An 18,264-nucleotide genomic window follows, 5' to 3' on the forward strand; every position below is an offset into this window, starting at 1 on the left:
AAAAAAAAAAAAAAGAAATCCAGCAATCAAATATTTAGAAATACAGAATGTGCAAAGATTTCTCAAAATAGGTGACTTCCTCTGCCTGAGTGACCACAAGGTTCTCCTACCATTACTGGCAGTGCTGAGTCTGTATTTGTATTTCTGTATTTCTCCTTCATTCATGGTCCAGTCAGAGATTCTCAGAAACTCACGATTTGGTCTTTTGACATCCATTGAGAGCTCAGGGGGAAGGTGCCCAAGCTGTGCATCTTTCTGGCTCCAATCTCTGGCTAGACAGATACCCTTCATTAGATTTCTAACATCCATGGAGGTCTCACCTTGATCAGTTGCTGCCACTGTCTCTATTGACAGAGCACTTTGAAGTTGACATTGTCTTCTTGTAACCCAAAGTGACATTTCTCTTTGTTCAGCATCTACCTCAGATGAACTCTCCATATGCAGGACATTCTAGTAACTGCTTGGTCATCCCTAATCTAAGGTGCCATGGGGACTTGGTCTGGACAGGGACAGTAGTCTTAGAGAGTGCAATGTATAGGAGCTATAAGACTGTATCTCTGTTTCTGATCCCATTAAGGAGAAATCAAGATATAACTCATAAAAAGTAGCTACAAATCTTTTGTCAGCCTATGCTTAAAATATGATCTATGAAATGAAAGGCATGGGAAAGCTGTTTAGATCTAGAGTTGGGGTATGAAGTGTTAATGGTTTGGTTTACAGTGAGGTGCCTCTGGGAGGCAGTAGAGCCTTTAAGAGGGAAGACACTGAGGCATGTACCCAGGAAGGGGACTGTGGGACTTTCTATCCAGGGTACCATCTCTTTTCCTTGGTTTACTTATTGCTGTATCAGATGCACATACTGCCAAATACCTCATATGGAATATCAGAATACTTGCAATAAACGGTCTTGTCTACACATATGATGTTTTTAGGAAATATACACTGCATATGAAAATTCCAAAAATAGTATTGAGACTCTCTCCTGACAAAATTTCTACAAGTATAACGTCTCAGGTTAGACAGATGTAATAAAAAGCAGAGAAGATGGAATAAGTGCGAAGAGAGTGAGGGATCTGAGCACACAGAGCCATATCCATTTCTCCCAAGAAATTGTTTTAAAAGTTTTTAGTAGGCGGGTAAGCAGTTAGCATGAAAGCAGATCTTCAGAGTTAGGTGTTTGCTTAAGTGGATTCCAACTCTGGCATGCTCTCCTTTCCGCCCTTGAGAAAATTACTTAAATGCAGAGGAGACCAAGTCCATGCCCAGAGTTGCTGGGTTTTTACCAGAGAGGAGGAAACAGAAAAGTTGAAATGCCTCAAGGGAACCACAAACCAAAGTAGCCTCTAATTGTCAGCTCTGCCTGCAACTACCTGAAGACAACTCTGGCTTAATAAATTACCAAGTAAATACCTCCACATGGTATTATTACCTCACAGCAGGAAAGCCCCATTTTGTGGTAGCTAATGCATTTAAACATCTCAGAGTGTGATCTAAAAGGTGGTCCTTGCAAAGGCCTCTGTGCAAAGAGCAGAGAGGTACAGGCAGCTAGGGCGGAATCCAAAAGGCATCTGGGACTGGTTGTCTGTTCACTTTGTCAGTCTTTGGGACTGACATGGGCTCCATGAAGTAAAAGTCAAAGGTTGTTCCCTCCATAGCAAAACTAAGCCACTGCCCGGCTTAAAGCACAGGAAATTCCCACTACTTTAAGGTTCTGCCTTTGGGAAAAGCACATGACTCTGGAAAGCTCCACAAACATTTAGAATTAAATGGAAGTTGAGAAGAGTAGAGAGAGTGGTGGGCAGTAGGGCTGATGCCACTGCAGAACAGGAGACCCTAGACAGCCTCGCTCTCCACACCCGTACCCTGAGGTGGAGCAATGGGAGCTGCCATTCCAGGAGAGCATTCTTTCAGTGATTCTATGCTCCCTTCTGCAGTACATACATTCAAACTGAAATGATGTAGAGAAGATTAGCAAGCACAACCCATGTGCACGGATGACACCCAAATTCATGATGAGTGCCATATTATATAGAGAGAGAATCTGAAGTTTGGTGGGCAGGGAGGTGGGAGAAAAATCCAGGCGGAATTAGGGAAGGAAAATTAATATGATTTAAAAACACTGTATGAAATTCCCAAATAATAATGCTTTTATTTTTCAAAATCGGTAATTTAAACTTTTAAAATATTTAGAAACTCAGAGTTGTTACATCTGTTACATCTGAACATGAAGATCATAGACTTTTATTCCATAGGTCAGGAATGCTTGATTTATTTTTAAAAGCACACAGTTCTTATCTTATTGTGATCACTATTAGTATCTAACATTTATAATAACCTTACTGTGGTCCTGACAGTCCTTATTTAATGTCTACCTCTACCTCATATATGCTAAATACACACACACACACACACACACACACACACACACACACACGCACACACACATACACACACACACCAGCCATTATATACTTGAAAGGTTAAGCAATGTTTCTGAGGCCATACAGCACAAAGTAGAATATGGGTGAATATGGTTCAGTAGTGAAGCACTTGCCTAACACTTAAAAGCCCTAGGTTTTATTCTCTAGCAGTACAAAACCACCAACAAAAAAAGTGACCATTTGAATGGAAAATCTCACTGTAGAGTACACTTTGCTTTTGAGTATTTTTCATGGCAAACAGCAGGGTCAAGAAACCTGGCTATTTTCTGCGGAATGGGAGAACATTAGGTGCCCCCTGGAGGGTCCACTTTATATCTTTTATTTATCTTATACTTTATTTATTATCCAAAGACAGTACTTTGAAACAAAACAAGGCCTATGGTGATGCCTGGCCTTTGCATGTTGAAAGTTCTTTACTCAGTTCCCTGCAGCCTCCCCATGCCTACTTTCTGCAAGGTCCTGTTTTAGGCCATCTGCATGTGGGCTCTGCATTCTTTCCTATCTGAGACCTCCCTCTTCCTGCTTGTGCCACTGGTTTCCTAGGTGTGAGCATTCCAGAGCAGGCTGAGACTGAGAGCCAGCTGGGGGTCCACAGAATGGACTTCTGTTCTGGTTGCCACAGCAACCAAAAATTCCTGGCACTTGGCAGGCTTCCCTCTGATGTGGAAATCATACAACTTCACATGTGCTTTCTCTTGGTTTTCAAAGCACTTGTCAAGTCTATTCCTAGTCAGTAGACTCCTGGAGACCTCAGTCTCCTTGGATTGAGCCTAGCTCTAGTGCTTCCAAGCCCAAGAAGCATTAGAAAGAAGCCGGAGAACATTAGCTGTTTCTAGGAGCATTGGTTTGGGTCCTTTTTACCTCATATAGCTGCCTCCTCACTTTGCAGCCCCAGTGCCCCATATAATAAAGAAGTCTCTGCTGGCTGCCATTCCTACTTGCAATGCAATGGTCCCCAGGATGTCCTCACTTCCTGTGAATGTCTACCATCTGTGCTCACATAGAACTCAGTTCCTTTTCAGGGGCTTTGTTTAGCATTTATAAATTGACATCACTGGGAGGAGTTTCTACCAAACACAAAGAATACTGTTAGAAGCAATGACTTCTTTGTTTTGCTTTGTTTTTCATTTACATAACCATGAAGGGTCACTTAATCTGTTTTTCCCCCAACAGAACCACTGAGCTCAAGAAATCCATCACACCTCCACTCAGAAACATAGCCTCTGATCTTTAAATACTGGATTTTCTCCCTAAAGCACTGCCTTCCCAAGCTCCACTTGCTTTGCTTTGCTTTGCCTTGCTGACCCAACAGTGTAAGCAGCTCAGCAGCAACCAATGGGCAGCTAGCTAAGAGCAAAGCACTGGGGAAGTGTCCAGAGATGGCTACCTGAGATGGCTACCCATAGCTCATGTTCACAGACTGAATACAGCTGCTCTTTGGAGAGTTGGACTTTCTGTAAGCCAGCTTTTGCTCCCTTGGCTAAACCCAAGAAGAGAATGTCAGCTGGCCAAGATGTGTGTCTACAGTGCACGTAGAAGGATGTCCTTGTCACTCTAAGGCCCCAGAGGGAGCGTCTTTTTAAATTTTGCAAAACTGCACTTGGTTGGCTTAGAATGGCTCTCTATTTCAAGAGAGTTTCCTAGTATTGAAGAAGGATGTATAAAGCACAAGGCAGGTGCTAAGTCTCAAAAACCCAGTTTTTCTTCATTATCACATTGATTAAGGGCAACAAATAGCCATAGAGCAGAGTAGGTCCCTATGTGGTTAAAGGTTCAGTGGTTCACTTAAGAGGGTAGTTTTCAGGTAATAGTCTCTTACCTGGCATTTATAATCAAAACGTTCAGTGTCTGAAGAGGAATACTGAATAAATAGGGCAGTGTAGGGAGTCCCCTGTTGCTGATGAAGAACTTAAAAATCAGGACAGCAATGGTTTGTGCTGTTTCATGCAGAGAAGACCCTTACCGTGGGCTCCCATACCTTGCTTTTTCCTTTATTTGAAAGAAGAAAAAGTAGAATTTATGCATCTTAAGAAAATATAAAGTGAAAAATTATCCATCAGAACAGCAAAGACCTATTTCCAGGAAATGGATTTTGAAAGGAAAGCCTGGTGTCCTAAAGTTGAAACCAGGAGGTCTCCTGACTTTGAACATGAAGGATGAAAGAACCCTATGTCCAGGTGCAGGTCAGGCGGGCCTCATTTCAGCTGCTGCAGGAGGCTGCTTAAAGCCCTGGTTGTGGTCCAAGAATATCCTGGCAGTTAGTATCCTGCATTAAAATTTATAAACCACAAAAGACCTTTTCTCACAGAGAAGTTAATTCAGGCTGCATAGCCTTTGAAAAAAAAACTCTTTAAAAGAAGGTAGTCATCAGAAGAGGTTGTATGGAAAACTAGAAGTAAGTGATGCTTTTACTCCCCCCAAAATGTACTAAAAATACAGCAATAGGAATTTCAGAAGGAAGGGAAATGGCACCACGTATAATTTTATTTCAAAGAGGTCCCAGGAATGAGCTATGGGATTGCCAGAATTAACTTTTAACGGTAACCAATATATGGGAAGACTATTACAGGCTACAAGCCCTGCCTGAAGAATGGAAACTGTCTCACCTTAGTGTCTCCCTTTCTGGAGACTCAAGGTCTGAAAAGGTCCCCCAACCAGTGTCCCCACCTGTGACTGTCCCCAAACATCCTGTTGTCTGCCCTGCCCTCTGTGACTGAGCTTCATGGGCACCTCCTCTAGAATACCCTGGGTTAACCTGGCCATCCTTTGGTGCCAGCTGCAGCCCAAGAAGCCATTCTAACCCTACATGTTAGGGCAGGTCTCCCTGCTGTACGCTCCTCCTGAGCTTGCTCTTACCTTAACCCTTGGCAACCTTCTCCATCACCCTGGCAGGGTGGGGTGTGGCTAGGTTGGCTCTTTTATTCAGCACTTATTCAAGTTTCATTTATCCACCCAACACACATAGTAAGTACTCATGAAGTAAATGAAGGCCCCTCCCCAGGACTCCAGCTTTCTATATTCTGTTATAGCTCCTCATTACTACACATACTCAAGACAATTGACTTGTCAAGTAAAGCGTTTGAGTTGGGCTCATAGTTTTTAAGGCCCCAAGACATGATAGATTGGTCCTGTTATTTTGGAGTCTGTAATGAGATAGTATATCACAGTGGAATCGTGTGGCACTGCAAAATGGACATAGAAATGGAAACTAGAAAAATAAGAAGGAATTAGGGTCACTCCATCCCTTCAAAGTTTAAGTTTTCAATGTCTTTAATGCCATCTAATAGGCCCAATTCCTAAAGATCCATCACCTCCCATAGTGTCAAGTTGGCCCCCACCTTCTACAGGCCTACCATCTGTTAGAGTCTCATTCCCTCCCCTCACCCCTGTGTGTATGTGTGTGTGTGTGTGTGTGTGTGTGTGTGTGTGTGTGCGCAGAAATCATCAGAAATCAACCTGCCTCTGCCTTCTAGGTGCTAGGATTAAAAGCATGCACCACCAAGCCTGGCCAACACATCAACTTTTGGGGAGGGGGCATTCCAACCAAAATATATGCTTCATTTATCTTTTACTCCAAAAGGACCTAGAGAGTTGGCCCTGACATTAGCATTCTGGGGACATTGGTAAAGAAAATGAAGTAGCAGCAAGAAGGTAATCATTAAAAAAAAAAAAAAAAAAGGTAGTCACAATGCTGTTAAGTGGTTAAGCCAAAGGCAGTCAGGCTAGTGGCCAATGATAGCATTTCCATTTATAGGAACAAAGGTGAACACAAAACTATGCTCCTACCTGTCTCAGAAGCCAATCTGCTCCAGCCTATACTGCACCTGTGGGACACACCTGGAAGACTAAAGGAAACATCTGGAAGGGTACAGAGCAGACATAGAAGATTACAGGACACACCCACTCAGAGGGGTTTCAGATCCAAAACCCAATCTCAAATGTACTCAGTGTTGTTTTTCTCCTGGTCATTTCAACTGCAACAAAATAACAACTTTCTAGAGTAACATTAACATTAGTAGTTATTTCACCTATTTGCTGAGTGACGACTTTACACAGGACACAGGGTTAACTATTCTGTGCCCAGTTTCTGTTTATCTTCCACAGAATTCTAGATGAGCGCAAAAGTATTAACTTGTGCTTTGGTATCTGCACGGAAAGCTGGAGAAGTGTGTATAGGTTCCACCGTTAGTCATGGTAGGCACACACAGGCAACTCTGTTACTTTGGCCTCCTTGTTGTGGATATCTGGGTGCAGAGGATGCATTTAAGAAGCCTCTGAATCAGCATGAGCAGAGTAGAACAAGTCTTTGTGTTTCAGCTTACAGGAGCTGCAAGCTGGGCCCCACATAGAGACGTGGGGTCTACCTAAGACCCTGATCTTCACAGGATCCATCAGTCTACTCTGAAATGAAGCTATGCTATGTGTGCTAAGTGAGACTTGAGGCTTGCAAAGCTGATAGGCCCAGGAAAGTGTTGTTGGATCAACATCTTAGGAGACTGCAGACTTACTAATGTTCAAACTGAAAATCTAGAGTGTCTTGCAAGAAAGGCCAAAGGGACTGGGCTGGTGCCTCAGATCTCCTGGGAGTGACCCATGTTGCATAAAGTTTGGGCTGCCCTCCATCCACGCTTGGCTCTTCCTACCAGACATGAAGCCTTCTGTAACCTCTGTCCCTGTCTGCCCTCTCAATCTATTTTCAGATGTGACTTAAGCTAATGCTATGGAGTTGGATTTTAATCCTTTCTCAAGAAGATGTCAGAGAGATACACTGCTTTACAGTTATTCAGGATGTTGGCTTCTACCTGCTTTCACATAAAGCAAAGGGATTCTCTCGTCTGCGTTCAAGCCTACTATAACCTATATTCTTCTTTAGAATTATTTTTAACCTATTGGTCTTATCTGCACATATCACTTTTGCTACCTCAGCTATCTGTTAATTCCTTTATATCAAACCTTAAAAGAAGTAAGCCTTCTATCTAAAACAAACAAACAAACCAACTTTCTCACTCAGTGGGCAATGAGATAACGAAAGTCTTAATCCCATGTGCCACTTTTTGTCTAGTGTTGATGTAACTCACACAAAGGTAGGACACATGGGCTGCAATGTGCTGAAGCACAAGTGGGGTCCTGAACCCATGGCCAGCATCAAATCAGAAAAAGGAGATATTACAGTGATAATGGAAAGGTATGCACGACAACTTCAGTCCCCACAAGTTTCCTGTGTCATAGTCCCCATGAACCACAAACACAGAAACAAGCAAGCAACAGAAGGGAGAAGAAACTCCGTAGTTAGTCAGCTCATAGGCCTATAACATTTACAACAAACAAAGCTATCTAAGAGCTGTGCTTGTCCTTCAAGTCCCTCTGCAAAGATCCTAAGAAGCCACAAGGCTAACTTAACTATACGAGGTAAGATTAATGGGTAATAAGCCCAGAAAGAGGACAGTGTTTTAAAATGTAATATTTGTATAGCCTAGAAAAATCCCCAGCGGTAGCATGACATCTTTTTAGTCACCAGACACAAGCAAAAAGGGAAAGAGAAAGAGAGATCTGGAGAGTGATCCAATGCCTGCCCAGGAAGAGTGCTAACCATGCTTCTCATCAGAACCTTGGCGTTATTAAAGACATGGTCTCCCCACTCTAGCACTTTCTGCTAAGGAGTCTATATTTTTATCCCAAGTGATGCTTATTTCCAGTGGCTCTCATCCCATTACAAATAATTGGAGTATCTCAAAATGTATAGATGTCAAGATTGCTTATCTAACACAAGTTGCAGGGCTCAGATGGAGTTGTAAGCTCCAGACACTACTGACCTTTCCATGTGACCCTGGGATCTGTGAACCCAACAGTAACATGGACAGAGTGCAGGGAGATCCAGTGGCTCCCTGCCATGGGCACTTATGTTTATAGGCCCTGCCAGTGAGCACCTGGCAGGAGGAACTTGATGACAACAGAGAATCTCACAGCCTGTTCTTTTACTCAGCATACATGTGGCTTTCAATTAAACCACCTGCTGCCCTGCTGACAAGGGCTGACCATGGAATTTCCATGATGCACATTCTGTTGGTGTCCTGTCACACAGAGGCCTCCTTTCAAATGGGTAAAGAACTAGATGTCCAGACCACCTCCCTGGGGATGAATGTGACCCTTCCAGGGAAGGCAGGGTGTGCTGCCATTCACATGTCCCCTCACCCCAGCTTATCTAACTGGCTGAGAGACAAATTCTGTGTTTTGTCTGCCTGGGAAATCTAATGGAAACAACTATTAATAGACATATTTATTTTATCAAGGAAAATATGCTCTTAAAATGTTCAAGAAAAGATATTGCCTAGTTCTCAAGGACTAGCCTGAGGGAGCCTTGAGAATACACACACACACACACACACACACACACACACACACACAATTATAAACATACATAATATATACATATGTATATGTATATGCATGCATCTATTACCAAACTAAGCATACAGGCACAATTGTACCAGTATCACATTTCAGCAACTTTCATGGGAAAAAAATAATTATTCCTTAATTTTTCAATTCCAGGTGGTAATTAATAACCTGGTGCTTTTCAACCATTAGCATTCACCCAGGTAACAGCACATGGGTGGGCCTGAGAGTATATATCTGGAACAAGTCCCTTGGTCACACCAATGCTGCCTGGCAGGCATGGGCTGCTGTTTGAGGAATGAGATTCCACTTTATGGTGAATGGTCACTTTTCTATCACCATAAAATAATAACTGACAAAGTAGGCCCTATAAATCAAACTATTCAAATTGGCTTATTCTTTCTAGGTTGAGTCTAAAGGAGACACCAGAACCTAGGCAATGCCTTATTTCTCGTTAGAAACAGTTTCCAGTGTGCTGGTGCCACTGCAGAGTAGAAGTTAACAATTTTAGCCAAGGATGATCAGATTGCCTTCTTTTCCTAAGAGGACAGATGGCATCTGGTACAACGACTGCCTTTCTTCTTGCTGGAACTGAATGAAGACACTCAGGGTGTGTCAGACCACCCTGACCTTGCAAAATTGACCCTATCTGCAGAGAAAGGATTAAAATTCACTCCAGTGTATTCTCTTTGAAGATCTTGGAAAAATAGGTAAATCCATGATATCTAAATATCCTGACTGGCCATACTCATGAGTTTGTCTAAGTATTGAATAAGTATATTAGTCACCGTCACTTCTAAAACTTAAGAAATCATACCTAACAGGTATAGATAAACAGTACACCAAAGTAAGAGGGTTTATCTCATTGAAGGATATGATACAAAAATAAATAAACAAGAAATAATCCCTCTGGAGAGAAAGCTCTAGCTTTCTGGACATGATCATAAAAGACACAAAGTAGCCATAGCCAGCACAGGGTCCTTAAACAGTGTATATGGAAAAGCAGACTAGAACTATCTGTGATGAGATTTGAATCTGCTCTTGAAAGATTTCAAAAGCGTCTCAGGGGAAGAAAATGATCAAAGGTGTGGAGTATAACAAAGAAGCAGGACCAGGAGTCAATGTGGAGGTTGTATGTCTGTGCCAGGCACTAAGCTACTTGCTTATAGGTACATCATCTTTTGGAATCCTTCCCCCAAATAATTTGACATTATTATAGCAATGTGATAGTACAAGAACTGAGACAAAGCAAAATGGAATGAGTAATGTCACACAGCTATTGAGTGGACCCCAGAGATATGAATTTGAGTAGAAAGAATACTGGAATCAAGATATGGACCCCTACATCTATCTTAGAGTTCCACAGGCCATTAATTATGTGTTGGGAAACAATATTGAATAGAATAATTAGAAATAAATTTTAATGGGGCTCAGCTATAACCCTTTGTTTAATAGACTGCAATATGACTCATCATGAATAAGATGTTAAACAATTTAATAATTTAATAATGAGAATGTGCCTTTATAAAATCAAAAGCATGAAGTAAATGCTATGTGGTAGGATCCTATCATTTGACTTGTGAGAACCAGATAGCAAAAGGTTCATAGAACATGAGGAAAGGCAGAGATTTGGTATTTTTTTGACCAGATTAGGAACTGTGCCTCTTGACTTTGCAGCCTTCCATTTATTCCCAACAATTTTCATTAGAATACAATGCCATGTCGGTAACTGCCCCCCCTGAGCTTGGGACTCATGACAGTTCTCTGGGAAAAAAGATAGAGAGAGAGCAAAAAATAAAGAATAGAGCTTTCTCTGTGTAAGTCGGATATAGGTATAGCCCTGTCATTAAGACATGGTTCTAGACACCACAAGAATATCTTCTGCTCCTTTTGTTAGGCGGATGATAGTGGTTGTCATAATTTCAGAGCTGATGACTTCTAGAAACAATCTGTGTCAGATTTGACCTAAATATGCATTCCCTGCCTCCTAAGGATATTTAGCAGTATGTACGCAGTAAACCAATAGGCCTTGTCTCATGTCTGTGAAGCCCACGTTGCTTGATTCTTATGCACATCAGAGATCAGGTTCCCATCACATAATATTTGCATATTCGCATGCATGGATATGCTCTGCAGCTCACCCATGCAGGAACTCCCTTCTCCCTCTCCATGGTATCTGACGCCAAGTCTTCCACACACATCCTTACATGATGGTGAGGCAAAACAGCTCATGTTGCCATCATTCCAGTAGGGATGAAAAGAAATGTAAGACATGTTTCAAGAAATTACATGCTGTAACAATGTCTGAGAGGGTGTAATGGTAGGGATGAGAAGGAGTCCAGCATGGCAGTGCAGTATCAAGATGTCTAAAGAGCAGCCTGGGTGCCTCAGAAACCTGGACTCTTCCAACCACTGAAAATAATGAGACGTGAAAGACAGGAAATGGATAATGTCTTCCAGGAAAGTAAGTGTGGGGCTCTCGGAAGGAAAGAGATGGGGACCCAGAGAAGGTGCACGTGGTTGGGAAATGGCTCAGGGCTCCTGATAGTGAAAGCTGTGCTGAGGGCAGAGCTAAGTGGCAAAGAGGTCCTATATCCAGTCTACGCACCAGCAAAGTATATTGTTTTCTTTACTGAGCTTAGTGTGATCTCTGGACCAAACACTGCGCAAACTATAGCAGGTAACAATTCTGTGAGGTCAATATTACTAACTTCACATGATGAAGGACACGGAAAGGGTCTATGGCATATGCTCAGTGCCACAGAGGTAGCAAGAGGCCAAGTGAAATCCAAAACGGTGGACATACATTTGTCAATGTGTACTGCAAGGTAAAATGTCTCACACCACAACAATAGACACGTTGTGCTATAAAAGAGAAGCAGTATATTTGGGAACTATCTGCCTATTTGGGAACTATCTGTCTTCATAAAGCTAGCTTTAGTGAAACGTCAGTTGAATTTGCTAGTCAAAGCTTCTATTGGATTGACAAAGTACTTAATGCATAGGAGCTATTGACAAGAGAGTGGGGTATTTAAGAGCACAGGGTTTATCTAACCACATTTTGTATGCTCAAACCAATCACATCCAGGATACAGTGTCTTTTCTAATGCAGAACTGAGAAAGTGCTGGAGATAGCTTGAACAACTACAGAGAGTATGCTGGGCTGATGTGTAGCACAGTGGTAGAGCACTGGCCAAACAAGCAAAAGGCCTTGGGTTCCATTCTCAGCACCAGGAAAAAACAAAAAGCCTGAAAGGTCACCTTCCGTCCACAATAGTTTTTTTCAATTTCTTTCCACTGGAGGTCGCTGTTACTTAGCATTTGCTGACAAGAACCTTAGTTTACAGGCTGGCCAAGTAGACATTTAAAACCTACTCAGTTCTTTTATGTGTACTTGAAAAGCAAACAATTAAAACAGTCATTAAATTGAGAAAACTACATCAGATCATATGAGGTTAAAACAAATTGTCGTTAGAAAATTCTGTTTGTCTATAAATATTTAATGGTTTTGTGGCCTTTTAAATTTTAAATTACTATAACGTATATAAACATGAAATTTTATATTTGTCCAAACCCACAGACTGTACACCAGGGGTGAGCCTCGCTATAAACTATAGAGTATCAGTGTAGGCCTGTTAGTTAGAACAAAAGCATGGGTTGTCTCGGCAGTCGGTGTTGTGGGAAATGCCAGTATATACAGAGCTCTGTAACTTCCTTTGGTTTTGCTATGAACCCAAAACTTCTCTAAGAAACAATTTTTTAAAAGAAACTCTAACAAAAATTCCTGCAGTTAAGCCTCCATATGGGTTTTAAATGTTGAGCAAATGAATCCATTCAGAAATAAATACCATCATGAGCATGAAACTATATCACTTTGGTCAAATTCCTAGTCCTAGTAAACCTTAGCTTACTTCCCTGTAGACATAGAGCTCCATGGGACTACTATGAAATACACACACACACACACACACACACACACACACACACACACACACACACACGGTGTGGGAAGTACTTAGTACAGTGCCTGAATCACGCAGCATAAATGCTAATGCTCAGTCATAGACTGATCTGCCTCCTGAGGCTGTCACAGAGTTGTTGTTGCACTGCTGGAGGCTGGGCCCAAGGCCTCACAGGGTGAGCCAAGACCCTGAGTTCCATCCCCATTTATAAAGTACTTAGAAGAAGTACTGACATGCAGTGAGGACTATTAATGTATCTGTCCTTAAAATAACTGTGTAAATAAAGGAATGCAAGCAGGTTAAAGGCATAGATCCTAAACAGGTGATCAGCAAAGACAGCCCTCAGAACATAAAAATTGAAATGGGGTACAGCACATGGGTACAAAGTGTGAGACACCATGGGCTGTATCCCCTTCCTGGGGACGGATAATGTATTGGTGTGATATGCTCGTTCTAGAAAGAATGTGACCTAACACCTTCAGTTCTTACTTTCTAAATAACTAAGGCCTGCCAGGTCATCTGAATAGGTCCCTTGACCAAACATCTCTACTAAGCGGAAAAGAGACCTCACAGACTCTAACCCTGTTTGATGCCTAAAGAAATAGTGTTTTGCCAGGTTCTGCCTCCTTTTTGAGACTACCAGTGACCATAAGCAAATAAAAGTGTTGTTGTCAGTGAGTTTCATGTATTTTCCCTTCAAATAAGAGTCATTATTTGACACCTTTTATTGGCATCTAAGGAGAGTCAACACAGTACCTTTCTAGCTTAGTAATAGTTGTTGTTTAAATTAAGGTGAATATAACATCTATATGTAATGATTTAAATGAATACTTAGATTCTGGTTATGGGTGGGTTAGATATATTTATGAATTAATATTTTGTGTTAATATTTCATTCTTATGTCTGACCTTTGTCTTAATTTCATTAATATAAGTATTAGACTGTGTAGAAAAATGTAAGAATAGGTCTAGCTTGCTCATGTGTGGAAGACAAATGCTGAAAGCTAACAGTTAGACATGGTGGAATGTGAATTCACACACTGCTGGCTTCTAGCCTAGTTATTTCTCTTTTTATAGAATTTCCTGATGCCTGGGCCACTGACAAGATCATTAACCTCACACCTGTTACAGCCTGAGTCTCTGGACTCACCCCCTGCTGTGCAGGCTTCCAACTCCCATGCTGAGACATTCAGAGAATGTCTGGGTGCAGTGCTGAGCCCCTGAAATTAAGCACCAGTGACAATCAGTGTAAAGCTAGAAACCATGAGCCCAGGAGAAAGCCCCAGGGCCTGGCTGGTGCTTTACCAGCCCCAAGGAGGGCCTGCAGGACTCAAGGATCCGAGCCAGATCTTGATCTGTTGATCCAGTGTACGAAGTAGCCAGGGGAGGGCCAGGGCGGACCCTATTAGAGACAAGAACTCTGAATAAAAAAGCTGGCTCTGGCAGCATGGAAGATGAGGTGGAAGAAAATCCTGATGTTCAGAGAAGATAGTTCCTCTTGTGTCAGGAATCTTGGGTAAATCTGCTTTGGGTTTGAATCCTTCTTTTAAAGATTTGGATAAGCTGGTCTCCAAGGTTCTCTCTCTCTCTCTCTCTCTCTCTCTCTCTCTCTCTCTCTCTCTCTCTCTCTCTCTCTCTCTCTGTGTGTGTGTGTGTGTGTGCGTGTGTGTGTATGTGGTGTTCTGTCTGTCAGAAAGCCTTGTGCATTGTAGGCACATGTTCAACCATAGAGCTGTACAAGTTGAGTTACAACCAACATGCCCAACAACACAGAAGATATTAACAAAAATCATAATCTATGAGCAGCAGAACCTCCCACTGAGTGAAGCCATGATCCATGGACTAATACTAAAGATTTATGAAGGTATTTTAAAAAGCATATATCTTAATTCCATAAAATGAACTCATACTTTTCCCTCCCTGAAAAGCATTGAGGTTGAAAGAATTGTTGAAATGAACACTAGGGGGCAGGGGGCAGTACACAGACAGAGGCTGTCTCCATGCTCATGCTCATCTCTGTGTGTAAATGACACTTTAAGAAGAAAGTCACACTTCTTAAAGTGTTCAGATTTCTCTGGTATAAGCCAGTGATGCCAAAAATAGGATGGTAACACTACAAGCTGGAAACTGGTAAAACCAAAGGTGGTCACAACAATAAAAAAACAATCCAAACTGAGCAAAAGAATGCTATCTGATTGGCAAGACCTCAAAGGCAAAACTTTGAAACAATGTATTAGCAGACATGTTCCTCTCAGTGCTCTTTCCACAGTCTGGCCTATCTCTGTGCCGGCTGTTACTGAAGCAACTATATTGGAATCTTCCTGGGCCCCGCAGAGCCACTGCATCTTGTCTCCTTCCTAGAGTTTCTGAGTGAACACCAGCTGCATCCATGCTTACACAGAGGCTACTGAGCATGCCACAGAGGATGTGAAACTTAGCATTAGAGACAGAGCCTGGTGGACTTCAGTCCTACAACAGGGGTGCAACTATGAGTCCTCCTGTCCACAGTGGCCAGCTTAGCTAGCATCATGCTGGGGCTTCCTTCTTTCTCTATCTCACACTCCAAGGTTCCAAGCCTATTCTAGGAGCCAATTCCCAAATTAAGGATCCAAACACAAGCCCTGGTTTCAGGTTCTCCTTTCTGGTGGAAATTCAGGCGTGGCAGAATGTCTCTTATTATCAATTTTCTCTTTTCTCTAGAAAGAAGAGTCTGCTGTTGCCTGCTTACCGCCATTTCCTTGGACTTTGTGATTGGTGCCACAAGATAGACAGAAAATAGAACAACATGGGGAAAAGCATCAAACGCCACTGGGCTAAGACCTGGAGACAGTTCCTGCTGCGGCTACCGGGGGCTTATCAGGGGACACCTCGTTGGGGTGTGTGTGTTTAGTTTCTCTTAGGTCTCATACTAACAAATCATTTTAAAATTTATGTTGTGTATGCATTGCTGTGCATTTGAAAAATCTGTACTTAGCATATCAAATTCATAATTGTGTTCTATTTTTGCTTTGGCTAAAATGCTTTAAATAGGTTGGCATATTAGAATATTAATAAAAGTAAAAGTAACATGAAAGGACAACCATTGGCATGTATGCTTGGGAGAACTGTTTCTGGAACCCTTTCTACTTTTTTTAAATCTTTTATATAAATGGTGACAAGGTTTATATATGATTGGGTACCTTCTCTCCTATGCTTTAAATCATCTCTGACTTACTTATAATACCTAAAGCAGTATATATCTGATAGCTGTTGCTCTCTATTATTTAGGGAATAATTACAAGGAAGAATGTCTGCAGATGCTCAGTACAGACATAATGTTCTCTCCATGGTTGGCTAAATCCACAGATGTGCAATTCAGGGATATAGAGGGTCAATTGTGTAGTAAAAGTCAGGAAGAGAGTCTATGAAAAATGGAAGTCTGGGTAATGCTAACAGATAAATGTACATTTTTATGACCATAATGGTTTTGGGAAATGGTGGAACACAGTCTGGTAAGTCATATTTAGAAATTTCATTAACACAATGTGTTAGGCATTCTCTTACCTAGAAACATAGACATAACTAACATCAATTATATATTTACATCATTTTAGCTTTGATAGAAATAGGCAAAATAAATATATTTTGTTCATACTAAACAACTAACAGAGATTATATAAATTATCATAATTTTGATTATTCAGAGACACTGGAACAATGTACATTGTAAGGTTTCTCATCTGTATCCATATTCAAGGGCACAGCGACTTTACCCCTTGACTAGAGACAACATTACAAATGGATTTTCTGACACTTCTGTGAAAAATAAACTATAAATGGTTGTGCTTGGGCAAATTTCTAAGATAACTAGTTGTCAACATTATAAACAACCACTAGTAGTGAAAAAGGGTAAAAGTTATGTTGTAAATCTGACATAAATGAGCTTTTCTTTACAGGTAAAAAGCTACAAGAGACCTTTAAGAAAATATGTGTGGGACTTCTAAAGGCAGATACCAGAGGCAGAAATACCAGCGGTCCACATCTCAGAGTTTCAGTGAACACCATTCTTTCCCACACAGAAGCTGCAGGCCCTCACAGTGTTTCTCAAAGAAGAAATGTAGCCCTCCTGATATTTCCCACTAAAGATATATTAAACAGCCAGGCGTGATTAATGCTTGGGCACCAGTGACTGTCTGAAGAGGTAGACAACCGTGAAATCAGGACTGGTCTAAAGACAGGTTTTGTATATGCTTCAGGATTTTTTTCTTTTGCTGTTTTTCTCCTACAGATTTTACTTTGCCCTCAACTATTATCTCAAGATTCATCTGTTCTTTTGAATGTGAACTTGATAATCACAGAAGTGAAATCTCGGGCATTAGGGAGGCATAGAACTGTGTCTTCTAAACACCACCAAGGCATAGAACTTGTGGCTCCTCGTAGGATAAGACATAAGTAATGCATGGATGCACATTGCTGGAGTATGCTACGAAACCATTGTCTCAGGGAAGCTTTTAAACTGTAAATAATATATTGCCAGTGGTGCAATAGCACTCCAGTGGGGCACTGGTTCTTTGTGGACAAGAGGTGAAGAAAATCTTACTCTTGGTATGTGTAAAGGATGTGCATATGTAATGCACTGAGGTATAAACAGTATTTACTGAAAACAGAGTATCTGTAGCAATAAAGTTTACAGGAAGGTCTGTGATGTGGCTCAGCAGCACTTGACTGGAAACGTCAAGGCCCTGGGTTTGATGCCTAGCACTGGATGTTAGCAGGGGCAGGAATAGGGGTATGGGGAGGGGAAGGGTTCAATGTCCTCAGGAACACCACTTACCTCTTTTTGAAACAGGAGCTCACTGGAATTCACTAATTAGGCAAGACTGGCTGGCTAGTGAGCACTGGGATCCAGCATTGAGGTTACAAGACAGGTCACTACACCTGACATTTTTTTACGTGGGCTCTGGGATTGAACTCATGCCCTCATGCCTGCAACGCAAGCACTTCACCAACTGAGCTATCTCTCTAGTCCTTCAGAAAAAAACAGGTTTTTGTTTGTTTGTTTGTTTGTTTTTTAGGGAAATGAAATACAATTTCATAGAAAAGATGTTTGGGGGAAGAAGTGCTGGAAGAGGGTAGAAGAGAAAGAAAAGGGTGCTGAGAAACACTGTTGCAAGCCTGCCTTTCCAATAGACTGCTGGTCCCCATGGCCTTCTGCCGTGATTGCTAAACTGTCTTAAATTGTTTCAAAATGACTTAGCAGATGATAAGTTAATCAAGTGCTCAGGGAGAACTGGTTTTCAGTGAATGAACACCTCCTCTCAGAAAGTACTAACTAATCTCTTTACACTGAGAACTATTTCTCTGCCAGAACTGTATTTTACCCACAAAATTCCATCCTAGGAATAGCTTATGGAAAGCCACATCAGCTGCAGCCCAAAGCACAGAAGGTGACATTCTCAGGCCTCAGCACCTCTCAGTGCTGTGCCT

The 18,264-nt window shown here is 41.6% G+C and overlaps 1 protein-coding gene and 1 non-coding gene across 6 annotated transcripts in view; one reads left to right on the top strand and one right to left on the bottom strand.

Moving 5' to 3' along the window:
• The window catches only part of Mylk4 (myosin light chain kinase family member 4), a 103,373-nt gene that overhangs the window by 54,357 nt on the left and 30,752 nt on the right, over positions 1 to 18,264 (bottom strand). The gene's annotated exons all lie outside the window — the stretch shown is intronic.
• Positions 1,919 to 2,029, top strand: LOC116082863. The gene has a single exon (XR_004115486.1). It is a non-coding gene; the product is annotated as a U6 spliceosomal RNA (small nuclear RNA).

Source organism: Mastomys coucha, unplaced genomic scaffold (assembly GCF_008632895.1).
Source record: "Mastomys coucha isolate ucsf_1 unplaced genomic scaffold, UCSF_Mcou_1 pScaffold7, whole genome shotgun sequence".
NCBI lineage: Eukaryota > Metazoa > Chordata > Mammalia > Rodentia > Muridae > Mastomys > Mastomys coucha.